We start from the raw sequence: 13,275 nt of genomic DNA on the forward strand, positions 1-13,275 counted from the left end.
AGAAATTTTTGTACAGCTTTAATTATTAAATATGCTCAGACAGACATTAGACCTTTATATCTAATTAGAATAAAAGTGATCTTCTGTGCTGTTTTAGTTGTCTTCTTTGAGGCAGTCTAATCTCAAGTTGCTTTAGTAACAAACACAGCTAAGAATTATCCTTTAAGTATAAGAGCAGAAGCCACCTATATGTTAAGTCTGTAACCTCTTTTTATAGTTTTATCTCATAGCACTCTCTCCAATTCTGTGACCACAAAGTTGTCCTTTTAAGCTTTCTAGAATAAATGTATTTTTTATTTTATGCCAGTGTAATATTTATAATGGGCTTGCGTTGATCTCACAGACCTAGAGTTGTTGCAGCAGACCATCTAAGTAGCTTTGGAGATAAACCTTAAGGAAGAAGCTTGTGGATGCCAAATATTAGAGGCTCCAAAAGTCAGTTTGAGAACTGGCAGAGCTAGCTGCCTGAAAAAGGAGAAAATATATATACTTGGTGAGTTATCCCTCTGTGCCTCTATACCAAAACGCAGTCTGCAGCTACATCTCCCATGGCTCTGCAATTAAGTTATTAATGATATCATTAATAGAGTTTCTGGGTAGACTATGCATACATATATGTCACCCTCTGCCTCATTCCAAGAGACACTATTTGCCTTCCAGTTCCTTCCTAGTAAAACAGATTTCTCTGCACTGTTCCAGATAGCAGTATATGGGAGTAAGTGAAGACCACTGTCAGGGAATCTTGGTAAGAAAATAAGTTAAAGAAAAAAGAGAAACACGGTGACATTTTTATTTTGAAAAAGTTAAAAATAACTAAAAAAAAAAAAAAGTTTAAGGGGAGAACAAAGCAATCCAAATGTTCCTGTGATTCTAATAACTGCACCAACAAAAAAGAGAAGAAACCCAAGCAATGCTCTCCTCCAGAGCCAGGCAGGGCATCACTAAAAAATAAATAGTGCCATACAGCAAGCAAAAGAAGGCTACTTTAGATAGGAATTATATGTTTAAAACTGTGCAGACTTAATAAGCAGATTACTTAGAAAAAATATATTAACGAAAACGAAGCTTAGAGAAAGATTTAACAAAATATATGAGGAAATGGGGTAAGAAGAGACATGACAGAAAAGTTGGAGTCTAGTCCTCTGGTCTGAACTCATGACTTGTTGTTAAAATCATGCAAAATATGATATCTGAACATTAAAAAAGTAAACTGAAAAAGTACCCATCTAGTACTATACCCAGATTAGGAAATCTCTGATTCCTACAGTCTACAGTAAAAGACGTCTAGGTCTACTCCAGTCTCACAGTCTTAAAAAGGAAAAAAGGAACATGGAGAAATCAGTGTAAGTACACTAATTTTAATTCCAGTTTCCTGATGAGGGTAGCTCACAAATACATCTCAACACAAATGGAGAGTTAGAATGCTGATGAATAATACATATATTTTCCTGCTTCAAGTAAATCATTTATCTCTGCAATTACAAGTCAGGGAAGCTATTTAGTGATTTGTAACATGTGATTCTTGACATGTACTTTCCAGAAATAACAGAAGCACATGGACTTTATTCTGCATTAAACAATTGCTAATGAGATTAGATTTGGGGGGAATTTAGCTAATGTTGAATCAAATAATAATTGGATATTCTTTAATGCATTTTTTTCATTTAAATATAAATATTAAATATATGTTAAATGATAAAATTCAGTTAACTTTTTTTGCTTGCAATAGGATGTAGATAAAACAATCTTCCTTCACGCATCACAGGAAAAAGCAAACTAGCTTCCTTTCATTAAGGGGTAGGAAAGATATCAAGGTGATTCTGATGGGCTAATACTAAGCTTTAAAATAAATCCCCCCTGAGAATGCAGAAGGTATTTGTCTTAACATCACTCTTATAGAAACTGGTTTTATTCTACACATCTGCGTGGTGCACCTCTGGGCATAGCTGATAAACAGATGGCACATGCTGTAAGGTGAGATATGTGATTTCTGGTTAGTAAATATTGATTTATAAGTCAGTGTATATTATATATTTTAAAACATTTTTATGACAACAACTCACAGCTTCATAGACAAGAAAAATAACTTAGCACTGCAAGCAAAAGCTTTACCACTGTCACAGGGACGGTGAACTAAAAAAATAAACAAAAAAAATGTAAAATCTTAGAAAAGATTATGTCACCTAAACTGTAGATTCTTATGCACAATTGCATATATGCAACAGGCTTGATCCATATCTACTTCTTGGAGAAAGGTGATCTTTTATCACAGAGGATTTTAAAAACCTTTCTATTTTTTATTGAACCTTTCTTCCGGGAAAAAAGGTCTGAAGGAAATTTTTTTGAAGCTATGTTCATCTCTCAAACACAAGAAATTCCAAAAACATAGATAAAGCAGCTTTCCTGAAATAGATAAAGCTATTTTCACCCTTGAAAGCATAGTTTCCCTTTTTTAAGTCCCTGTACTGAAATTTTTGGATAGACTCCAAAAGATGTCACATATCTTAAATAAGAGCACAGCTCAGCAATCGTTTTTTTTTGTGTCTGTGTTTACTTTGCATTTTACTTTATACTGAAGAATAATTACTGAGGACTGAAACTAATTTGTTTTCTGTCCTAAATTGCTGTTTCATACTTTTAAGCAACCACTACGTTATACGCAGGAGGTTTTGTAGTTTTTCAATACTACATATTAAAACATATTCCTTATACTACCATATGAGCACAGTGGGATACTGTCATTTCTTGTAAAGTAACTAATCGTTTCACTATGTACGCAAGATTTGATTATGTAGGAGTAAGTGTAATCAACTTGAAATTTCAGAATAGGATTTTTTGGCTCAAGCTTATATTATGTTTTCAAAAAGTGATGTGAGAATTGTTAATCACCACAACAGAGAGTTGCTGCTTAAATTGAAAACGTTGTTATACTAACATATTGAGAAAATGCACAATCATATTGAGTTTAGGAAAGTGTCTCAAACAGTAAATAGCCAATATCACTACAGAATACATTTATTTTTATGATCCTGGTTCCATTCTTGTGCAACACAAGTATCTAGAAAATACTGCAGTGCTGGATGACATACAAATACATACAGTAGGTGTTGACTGCAATTATTTAGTAGGAAGTTTTCTAAATTATCCAATAAAAATGCGTTTCTAAAAATAACTGTTTACACAGACCTAGATGGGTAATCTCAAAATATAAATAGGCTGTATTAAACTACATGTAATGTAGGCTTGTTAAAACAGTGCTACTCAGTAACACTGGAAGAATTCTGATTTCCAGAATTAACGATTTTAAAGTGGTATTTTCATCTATAGGTCAAAGCACATGGGATAAAAGCAGGAATGTAATAATGGTATCAAAGTTATCATTGATACAAAGCCTGCTTATACAGCTAAGAATGATAAAACCTTTTATTTATAGACTGTATTTTAAACTGCCATTTAAGATAAAATTAGATAAATATAGCTGCTACACATAAACAACACCCTGTAACGGTAGACTACAAAACTACAGGAAAACATTACACGTATATGAAAAATGAGATTTACAGATTTGATTCTGTTCCCAATTTAGTGCTGTTTTACGTGGGCCTAATCTATGCCCATGTTCTCTGCTTAGTGACTGCTATTTGATATCAAAACTATCTTACGCAAAATAAATCAGTATCAGCCAAATCTATTGTGCATCTAATAGTCAAAACAACAGCTAAAATATATTGGTAAAAAAAAAAAAAAAAAGAAAAGAAAAAAAAAAACTCAGCATATGGAAAAGCTTTTCTACGATATCTATACTGAAGGGAAAATTCTGTCCTGAAGCAGAAGAACTTGATGTGTTGTGAAAAAAATATTTTCAGTGATAATTATAAAAAGGTTATGAAAACTCCAGGTTCAGGGTCTTCTCTCTGTGCAAATAATTGTTCTGCTCATCCAGAACACTATCATGGAAATCACGTGCTTCTATCTAGCAACATAATTTTACCCATTACCTCAATCGATGCATCTCTCTTGACTACTTCAAACTCCCTTGTAAAATCCAGTATACTTAGGGAATAAAATATTCTTTTACCTTTTCACATTTGCAAACAGCAAATAATTTCAGGGTATTTCCTTATAGTCCAAATGAATGTTAAGTATAAATCCAGTGTAGTCAGTAATACATTTGTAGTAAAGAGAACTTTGGATATATAGCAACCATCAACTTGTGGATATTAAAATTATATGAAACATTCTCCCTCGGTTGAGCAAATGCACAATAATTTTTATGTATAGGTAAAATCATACCCAGGAAAAGGATATAGTGCACATATGCACTATATGATGCATCTCCAAGCCATCACCCTGACAAAGCAATTAAAAAAATCAAAGTAACACTTCTGTGCTTTCAATGTAGTTCTTATAAAACATGAATTAAATTAACGTTTTACATAATAACACTCTGATTTCAGTTACACTGTGAATCTGCAAAGACTTTGATGAATACCCTATTATGATAACAGCCCAGTCAGCTGCAGTATTGTTTATAATCTTAATGGTTTTTAGACAGCAATGAAGGAGCAATAATTTAGTTCCATTTCAAACAATGTAACATTGAAACAACTGAAGGGCATTCAAGGAAACTACAACTCTTATATTCTTTTGTTGCATCTGTATTTGATTACAGCGATTACATTCCATTTGTTTGTTTCATAAACTAATGTTAAAACATCTAGTGATCGTTACTTACCTGTAACACACTTTTTCCATTATCGGAAAGCTCAGTCTTACATCTACATGGAATAACGCAATTACATTTACTAGGCAGAATTCTGAGGATTGCTGAGCTCTTACTGAGTCTTTGCATTGACTTAGCGTAACCAAGTCTGAACTAAGCGTTTCTTTCATTAAGGATCTGTCCAAAAAGCAATGAGTAAATTACAAGAAGCACAGGATTTGGGATTTAACATTCTCTCCACAGAAAAAGTTCAACTATTAAATTATACAAACTTTTGGTGGGGTGGCTTGTTCTTGGTGAAAAACCGCTCATAAAGTTTTGCAGATTATTAAGTATTATAAAGTTCTAACAATTCACAGTTGATGCGATTTCTACATGAGAGAAGTTTTCACAGAAAGGTGTTAAGCCTTTAAGTATTGTGTTGAGAGGCAGCTTGCATACCTGTACAAATGAATCCTTGTAAGATAATACATGCAATTATATGAACTTGTTGTCAAAAGACATTTATTTCATCTGTTTCCCTTCCTGCTCTGAAAAATTTGTTTTATTGACACCAACAGGACTTATGTCACTGATGTAAATAAACACCTCAGGAATGTGATTTTTAGTTTAGATTTTTAGTCTTTCACAAAATAATTACCACTTATAGCCATGAAGTCATAGGCTACGTTTGTAAACCTCCCCAGGCACTGGAGCCCTGAACCAACCAGAGCCACTCTCCCCAGCAACTTCTGGCAATGGTTCAGGATAGCAGGGGCTCGAAAGCATTTCCAACAGACAGTCTGCATGTAGCTACCTCCTGATTGCATCATGTGAGATGTGGTTTTTTTTTTTTTTTTCTCAGTTGTTCTCATTGCCAAAGCAGTCTTCATGATTTTTTATTAGCTTAAAACTGCAATGTTTCCCAGTGAAATGCACTGCACCAGAAGTACAACACGATGCAATACAACAGGTATTTAATCATTTTTAATCTGTCACTTTCACTTATAGCACATCTTACATTAAAAGAAATACATTAAGACAGAGTAGGCTATTAAGCAGATGACTATTCCCACTGAAGTCTGGCTTAGTAAATACTGGAACATGTCTTCCTTTAGAAATGTGGAAACAGATGTGGAGGTGCCACGCTGTCCTCTGTAATACAATAAAGTTGTAATCCACATATCTAGGAACTGAGGTTCACTTTGGTCACTTGCGTGAAGGAGCTTGGTTTGTGTTGTCTCTGAGACTGCTGCTCTAGTGATATTGCAGTATTTTTCCATCTTTCCTGTGAAATCAGATTCACTAGGAAGGCAGCAGGAGGTTTAGGGCAGGCCTCTTCACCTCACACTATTTATAGAAGAAATCATGCTTGGAAAGAGTTTTGTCTTTTTATTTTTTCTTTTCAGTGCAACTACTGATACTGCTGAGTGCTCTGTAAAGTCCAATACTAATACTAGTATTAATTAGTAATTAGTATTTTCTGGACTAATGGGACAAGCAATTGGTTTGTTCAAAACTGGTTTATTTTTCAATGCATTATTTATCTGTAATTATGGGTGCTGTTGAGTTCTTGTTCAAATTATTTCAGAATCTACTTTGATATCAGCTTAAACGTAAGGTTTTTTGCTGCAGTGATTTTTTTTAATTACTTTATTACACTTAGGTTCTGAATTAATGACTTCTCAGCAAACAACAGTCAAAGATCTAACCACTTGCTTTGTATCTGGGTATTTATAAGGATATTTAAATCAGAATAAATAAAATTACCATTCTGTGCTCCAATCTCATTCTACCTCAATATTTTCTTTCTTTCTGTCTTAGAAAGTTCTCTTATTACCATTTGATAGATTAGCTTAGTCATATTTTCCGCCCTTTCACACTGAAGCAGAATGCCAAGTAAAGAATATTACTTACTGCCAAAGGTTTTCAGCGAGTGTAATTAAAAGTTTGTCTCCCTGTTTTTATTTAGCTTTTCCTGGCATTTGACTAATTTGGCAGCATATGGTAGGTTTGTTTATTAACTTGTGCATAGTAATTAAAGCAGTGCTTTAACAGAGACACACAATAAATGTGTTCTATTTATATTTGAGGGGAAGACATTTTTTAAAAAATCTACACAAAATGAAAAGCATTTTTGAATTTATTTCTGAAATCTGGAGTTATCTGGATGGATTTAAGTTAACTGACTTTGTAGTAATTCATTCCTTATAAAATGTATTAACAGGTATTTTAATTAGTGCGCCAGAGATGTGTCCTACAGAAATTATTCAGAAATACTGTATTTTAATCAACTTAGGGCTTATATGTACCTAGGAGAGTGAAAAAATGTCCTTTAGCACAAAGATTTCCATGTTTTAGACAGCCTACATTCACTGTTAAGTCAATCAGTCTTCAACATTTGCATTAAGAAACAGATTTATGTCCATGATAGGTAATTGGGAATTTTATGTCCATATTATGTTTATTGGTAACATGCTGATAGTTAGCAGCCATTTCTTCTGGAAAATGTAATTTGATTTTTTGTGAATAATAAATTCTCTCATTTGGAAATTACATAAAAGAGTGTATGCATATCATTCCATGCAGCAATATAATTAACACTCTAGCTTAAATATCCGTTTTACTAATAAAATATATCACTAGCTACTTATCATAGAATATGAACATTCCTGTATTTATTAAAAAACGTTATTTTATTTTGATCTTTAATATTTGTTGCCCACTGCATGGCCTAAAGGAAGGATAGATTTCTATACCATAAAGCTATAGAAAATTTACATTATCAATAAAAATATACTGTCTGTTGTATTGTTACTTTTTTTCTCTCTCTCTGACTTAGTATACAGTGAAAAGCCATCTGCCAGCCAATTTTATCCAGCAATTTGAGGAGAGAAGAAAGATGCTGAGGATCTGGTGTACATACTGACCTTAACGTGGCACAAAATCTCAGAAATCAAAATCAAAATCAAGAAATTAAATTAAAATATCTAAAGTATTTATGATGAGAGACAATGCCAGTAAGATTAGAATCTTGAATAACATCAGTTTGTTATCAGCAACATGAGTTATACTAAGTTGTACAAAAGATAAATTACTTTCAGCAGAGGAAGAATGGATTTCTGCATTTATTGTAATAGCAACAAGAGAATATGATATACTACCTTACATGACAGAACAGGCTTATTTGATAGGATCTGAAAACCCTTCATAGATTATACACAAAAACACTAGTGACACTTTCAATCACTGAAACAACAGGATACATGTAGGGAGACCTCAATCAGGAATTTTACTGTTGTCATCTCTCTTGCCAGTCCGACATCTTGCCAGGATAAACAAATGCAACCTAATAATACTATAGTCACTTGCTCGGATTCCAAGAACAATTATGTTAGTCATCTTTTAGACTTTTACTACAGGATAATGACCATTCTTGTATTACAGTGATGAATGATAGGCAAAATTAATTCATGTGGAACATGTGAAATTATATAAAAGTTGCATGAAAGTAGAACACAACATACAAACTTTGTGCTTTTGTTTACATCCACTCTAGAATGAGATGTAGGCTTCAGTATTTAAGCTTCAATACTGTCTCAGGGTGTGTGGGAAAATTTCAGGCCATTCATATCGACTTAATTTTTTGTCTCTATTAGGCTGCTTGTTCTGTGTTTTTTTTTATTTTTTTTTTTTTTTTTTTTTTTTACCACGGGCTATCATACAGTCTTCAGCTGCACTTGGGTCAGACCATCAAACCCTAGATTTTATTTAATAATAAGAATATTTGTAGGTCACACTACCAAAGGACGTACAGAAGACTGGGTGTGCAGCTCCACTGAGTCCCATAAATATTTCATTTATTTGTAACTGCTTCAGCAGAACCTCAAATTGAAAGCACTTTCCATGTTTATACACTGCTTAGGGTGTCTCCACTTATTTGCCACTACAGGCATTATATAATAACTGCCAGAACAAATATTTACATGTAGTTGTTGTGCAGCACTAACTGCACTCTTTCACAGCAGAAGCAGCTGTCTCCCTGAGGTGGGAGCCAACCCACAGTCGTGACTGAAGCGATGTGTCAGCTCTTCTTTTTTTTAAATACTGGCTTGCATAGGCAAAACCAGACTTGAACAACGTCAGAAAGTTTGCCATGTAGGGGAGAAACTGCGATCTGTTACCTAGAAAATTATCAAATCTCCTTGTTTACAAACTCATGTTCAGGAGTTGGTGCAAAGGACTTTCAATGTAAGACAACAGGTGGTTCAGGGCCCAGATTTAGGTTACATATTTGGTGCAAATCAAAGGACTACTTGTAAAGTAGGATCTCTATATATCTTTATTTTATGCTGCTCCTGTGCCTAGTCCTGAGAACTTTTAAGCCAGTTGGGATATGGACTATGAACATTTTTCTAGCGGTATCTGCACAGTGCAATCTTCTTGATTAGCCTGCAAACATTTTGCAACATGATAAAAAAAATAATAAAAATATGGAAGTTTGTGCTAAAGTAAACAGTTTAATTTCAGACTGGTCATCTGCAGTCTGCTTAGGTAAACTTGTATGTTATCCCCAGCTGGTCATGGCCGCAAAGACTCACAACTGAGGCTTGGTGCTTACAGCAGTCAAATACTGGCAAAGCACAGCAATCCTCACAAACAAGTCCTTCCGGTGACACAAATTCTCAGCTTTTTCCTACTAAATTCCTTAATACCATATCGGGAGCTCAGGGGCTGAGCAAAAATTGTCCTGGCTTGCAAAACCATGTCAAATCAGGTTTTGACATGGATTACATAACAAAGGTTAGTTGGACTGAGCTACCACATTTGATTTTTAACCACAGAGAAAACCATCCATCTGAAGAACCCAAATGCCACAGAATGAAAGACAATCCGATCATCACTGAATTAAGCAGTTTACATATTAAATTATCCATTTTAAGTTATAAATGTTCAGCACTTTGTGCTACAGGATTTTGGACTTCTACTCAAAATGACATGTGGAACCTAGCGACATTTTTCGTATTTAAGAGGCACTCGTTTCAGTCACAGAACTAACCTGAACTTCCTTCTACGACCTTGGTCCACTGATTTTGCTCTTTGGTTTTGACAGGTTACTCTCATGCCTACTCTCATCACAGCTTTCAGTGATCCTATGTACATGGGCCAAAAAACCACCCCCTTTGCTAAGGCAAAAGTATGTTTTACAGCAAGACATCAAAGGATTAAATGAACAGTACAAAAGCTATAAAAGTAGAACCTGTGATGTAGTTTGTAGACTTCGTACATCACAGAAAATCTATAGATAAATTCATAAACCTTTCTATATTCCTTTCATGGAAGTGTATTTTTGTTCTCAGGTGCTATTACAATGTATAATGCATGTATTTTGATGTATTTAATGTCTTCCCTCAGAAAAAATCATTGCTTATTGATCATGTTTTTCAAAAGTCATTATTTTCATTTGGAATCCCTGGCATTACAAATAATATATTATTCCTTTTTATTATACAGCTAAAAACGTAAATGGAGGACCCATTAAGAGTCAAATTGGTTTTGTTTCCCCAAAAGCTCTCTTTCTTTGATTACTAAAATGTGAACTTCTGTAGATTTTTAGATTTTACTTCAAGAGAGCCTGAGAAAAAAAGGAGTTCAAAATTAATTACGCACCTTATGAGACATGAGAAATGACACTCCTCCAGCAGATGACAATTTTCTTTGAAGTCAGAAGGCACAGCAGTGGACATTACCTGAACAAATCATTTTCAGTGAATCACAATCTCAGTTATGTGAGATGTGCACATAGAAAAAGCCAACAGAGTAAAGCTTTTCTTCTTCATTCATTAATCATTCCAATGCATGCCCTGCTGGATATGTATATTTCCTTTTGCACATATGCAAGGTGTGAACATGTGACAACGGCTGAAACTCCAATGTAAACAGGAATATTAAGAACTCATCAAATTGAAGTTACTTTACCACTCCAATCACCAGAAGCTTGAGCTAATGTCCTGTGCAATGCCACAACAATTATCAGGTAAGGATATGGAATACAAATGTAGAATTTTTAAGTATCACCCTCTGTTCCTAAGAAAAAGTTCTAGACTAGAAAGCATGAATATTAGTCAAACTTATCAAAGTTTGACAAAAAACAAAGTATGTGACAGTGTTTAAACAAATATAAAGCAAGTTTTAGAGACTCAAAAATCACAGAATACAATTGTGTTTTCATTGGAAGCATTGCTTTAGTGATTTTTAAGCTGGCATTGTAGCATGTTTAAATGATACAGATCATAAAACTAATTAAAAACAAAAATAAAAAAGGACTGAAAATAAGCCACGTAAGTGTCAAAAAAAGAAGACTGAAATTGCCTTAATGCCTTTCTCTGACTAAGAAGACAAAAATAAAAAGGGGTTTCAGTCTAAGCTATTAATAATGCCGGATTTATGAATACCTTTGCACCCTCTTTTTAGTCCAGTCAGCTTCAGGACACCAGAGTTCATCTCATCTGGAAATTCAGAGGTTTATTTAACAACATATTCATGAAATTGTGGCAAAGAATATTGTAACTACCTAAATGAAAAAGCACTGTTCACTATCACACAGCTTCTTTGTCCTTCGGTCAGGGGATTTCTTCCTGGCCAACTCTTTCCTAATACAATTGAATCGCATCCCAAACTCTTAGCTTCTGCTTCTTTACTTATTTTTATTTCACCTAAGAAGGTGCACACACACATATGCATATGCCTTTCAGCTATCTAAGTGTTGGCCATTTACTAATTTTGCTAAATATACAGTTAGACACAAACTGTATCAGTCTAATCACTAAAGTCAAGCAGTGCATGCAATAGGTGTTACTCTGGTCTTCTTTCACATACTAATAAAAACAAGCCTTTCATGCTTCCCCGTTTTACATGTATGCAACTGTTTTCAATATTATTAGACAAAAAAAAGTTTTAACAGAAAGATAAAGATTTGAGCCTACATGTTAAAAAAGACTAATGTTAATTATTAGACACATTCATTATACTGTGAAATTTGTATATACACTAAGCTTCATACATACAACTGCAAAACTGAGCCAAGGGTGGTATCTAGATAAGATAACACTACAGTTATATTTGAATAGTTTTATTGGGCACCTATTGGGGATATTACCATAATTTCTGGGATTTCTCAAGCATGTTTATGTGACGTTATTTTAATAGTATAGAATAATGTAACATCCCAAAGAGCTAAAATAATTTTCATTGTTTCTATGGTTTTTACCTTTATGAATATGGTTGTTCTTCTACATATGCACAGTGGGTGAAAAACAATAATATGGTTATGCATTTACAGTCTGCAGTACTGCATGAAAATCGTTTTGAAGTGAACTGATACTCAATACACCAAGTAAGCAGCTGACTTCCGTATAGGTTCAAACAACACAGCACTTGCACAGTTTTCCTCAACAGAAAATGCAGAGAACAAAAGAAGTGCATGTTTGAAATTCCATTTTGAAATAACTACTAGTAAAAACTTTAAAATACTGTGTAAGAAAGACTCTGCTCAGTGTATTTACGAATGAATAGATATAACTCCTCAAGCTGATAAACCAAAAAGCCTGCCTATTGATGAATGAACCCATGTGTTCTGCCAAGGTACTTATCCGTGACAAACACCACACTGCACAGCATGATAAAGTAATGTCTTATGACTCGTATCTATTTAGTATTCTGACAAAAATAATTTGTTAGTGAAAATGATGGATGATTATGTGCTACAGAGTACAAGCCTGACCCTCAAAGGGTCAGTAGTAGTTTTTTTGAACCCTCAAATGCAGAATTTCACTCATATAACCACACTTTCAGCACTACAGACCTCAGTTCTTTCCCTCTGCTTTAATAAAAAAAAAAAAAATACCATTAGGTAAGGTAATAGTTATCTGGATTATGAGAGTTTCAGAATAATATTTTGGCCCAGAAATTTACCCTAAGGAGCATGCACTGCATATTCACTTTTCTGTCAAACCCAGTAGGAGTATTTCCATTCTGGAGCTTCCAGACGTGGTTCCTTGTCTGATGGCTAAGAACTGGTTGTCAAACCACTTGCATGACAGATACAGCAAGTCTCTGTTCTCTCTCTCTCTTTTTTTTTTTTTTATAATATTGAAACTTGCTTCTTTACGTTTTGTTCTTCCTGAAGTACACATGCTTGATCAGTTTTCACCGGGTTTCAATCCAAGTACACAAGTGTCAGCTACATTTGTCAAGGCAGCAGTGTACACATACACTTATAACCAACAACAGCATATTTTTTCTTTGTTCATGTCATGAAGAACTCTGTGAAAACCAAACTGACACGCAGCTACATAGACACGAGATTTCTTTCCTTTTTTTTTTTTATTGTGTCCAGAACACTGTAATTTGCTGCAGTTTTGAAATTACACGTATAGCCATCAAAAATTATATGACTGTTTCCACTAGCTCACACTGTTCCAATATCACTGTAAATGTATCATGTAAAGGTACGGATGAAAATCTTATAAGCAGTATAATTACACATAATTACAAACACTTATTTATTCCAG

At 34.0% G+C, this 13,275-nt stretch overlaps 1 protein-coding gene and 1 long non-coding RNA gene across 6 annotated transcripts in view; one reads left to right on the forward strand and one right to left on the reverse strand.

Moving 5' to 3' along the window:
* The window catches only part of LOC310899262 (teneurin-3-like), a 1,088,357-nt gene that overhangs the window by 967,609 nt on the left and 107,473 nt on the right, over positions 1–13,275 (reverse strand). The window lies entirely within an intron of this gene.
* The window catches only part of LOC310899269, a 70,440-nt gene continuing 67,626 nt past the window's right edge, over positions 10,462–13,275 (forward strand). Inside the window, exon 1 of the long non-coding RNA XR_014584137.1 lies at positions 10,462–10,739. This is a non-coding gene — a long non-coding RNA (uncharacterized lncRNA). The remainder of the gene's footprint in view (positions 10,740–13,275) is intronic.

Source organism: Anser anser, assembly GCF_964211835.1.
Source record: "Anser anser genome assembly, chromosome: 4".
NCBI classification, from domain to species: domain Eukaryota; kingdom Metazoa; phylum Chordata; class Aves; order Anseriformes; family Anatidae; genus Anser; species Anser anser.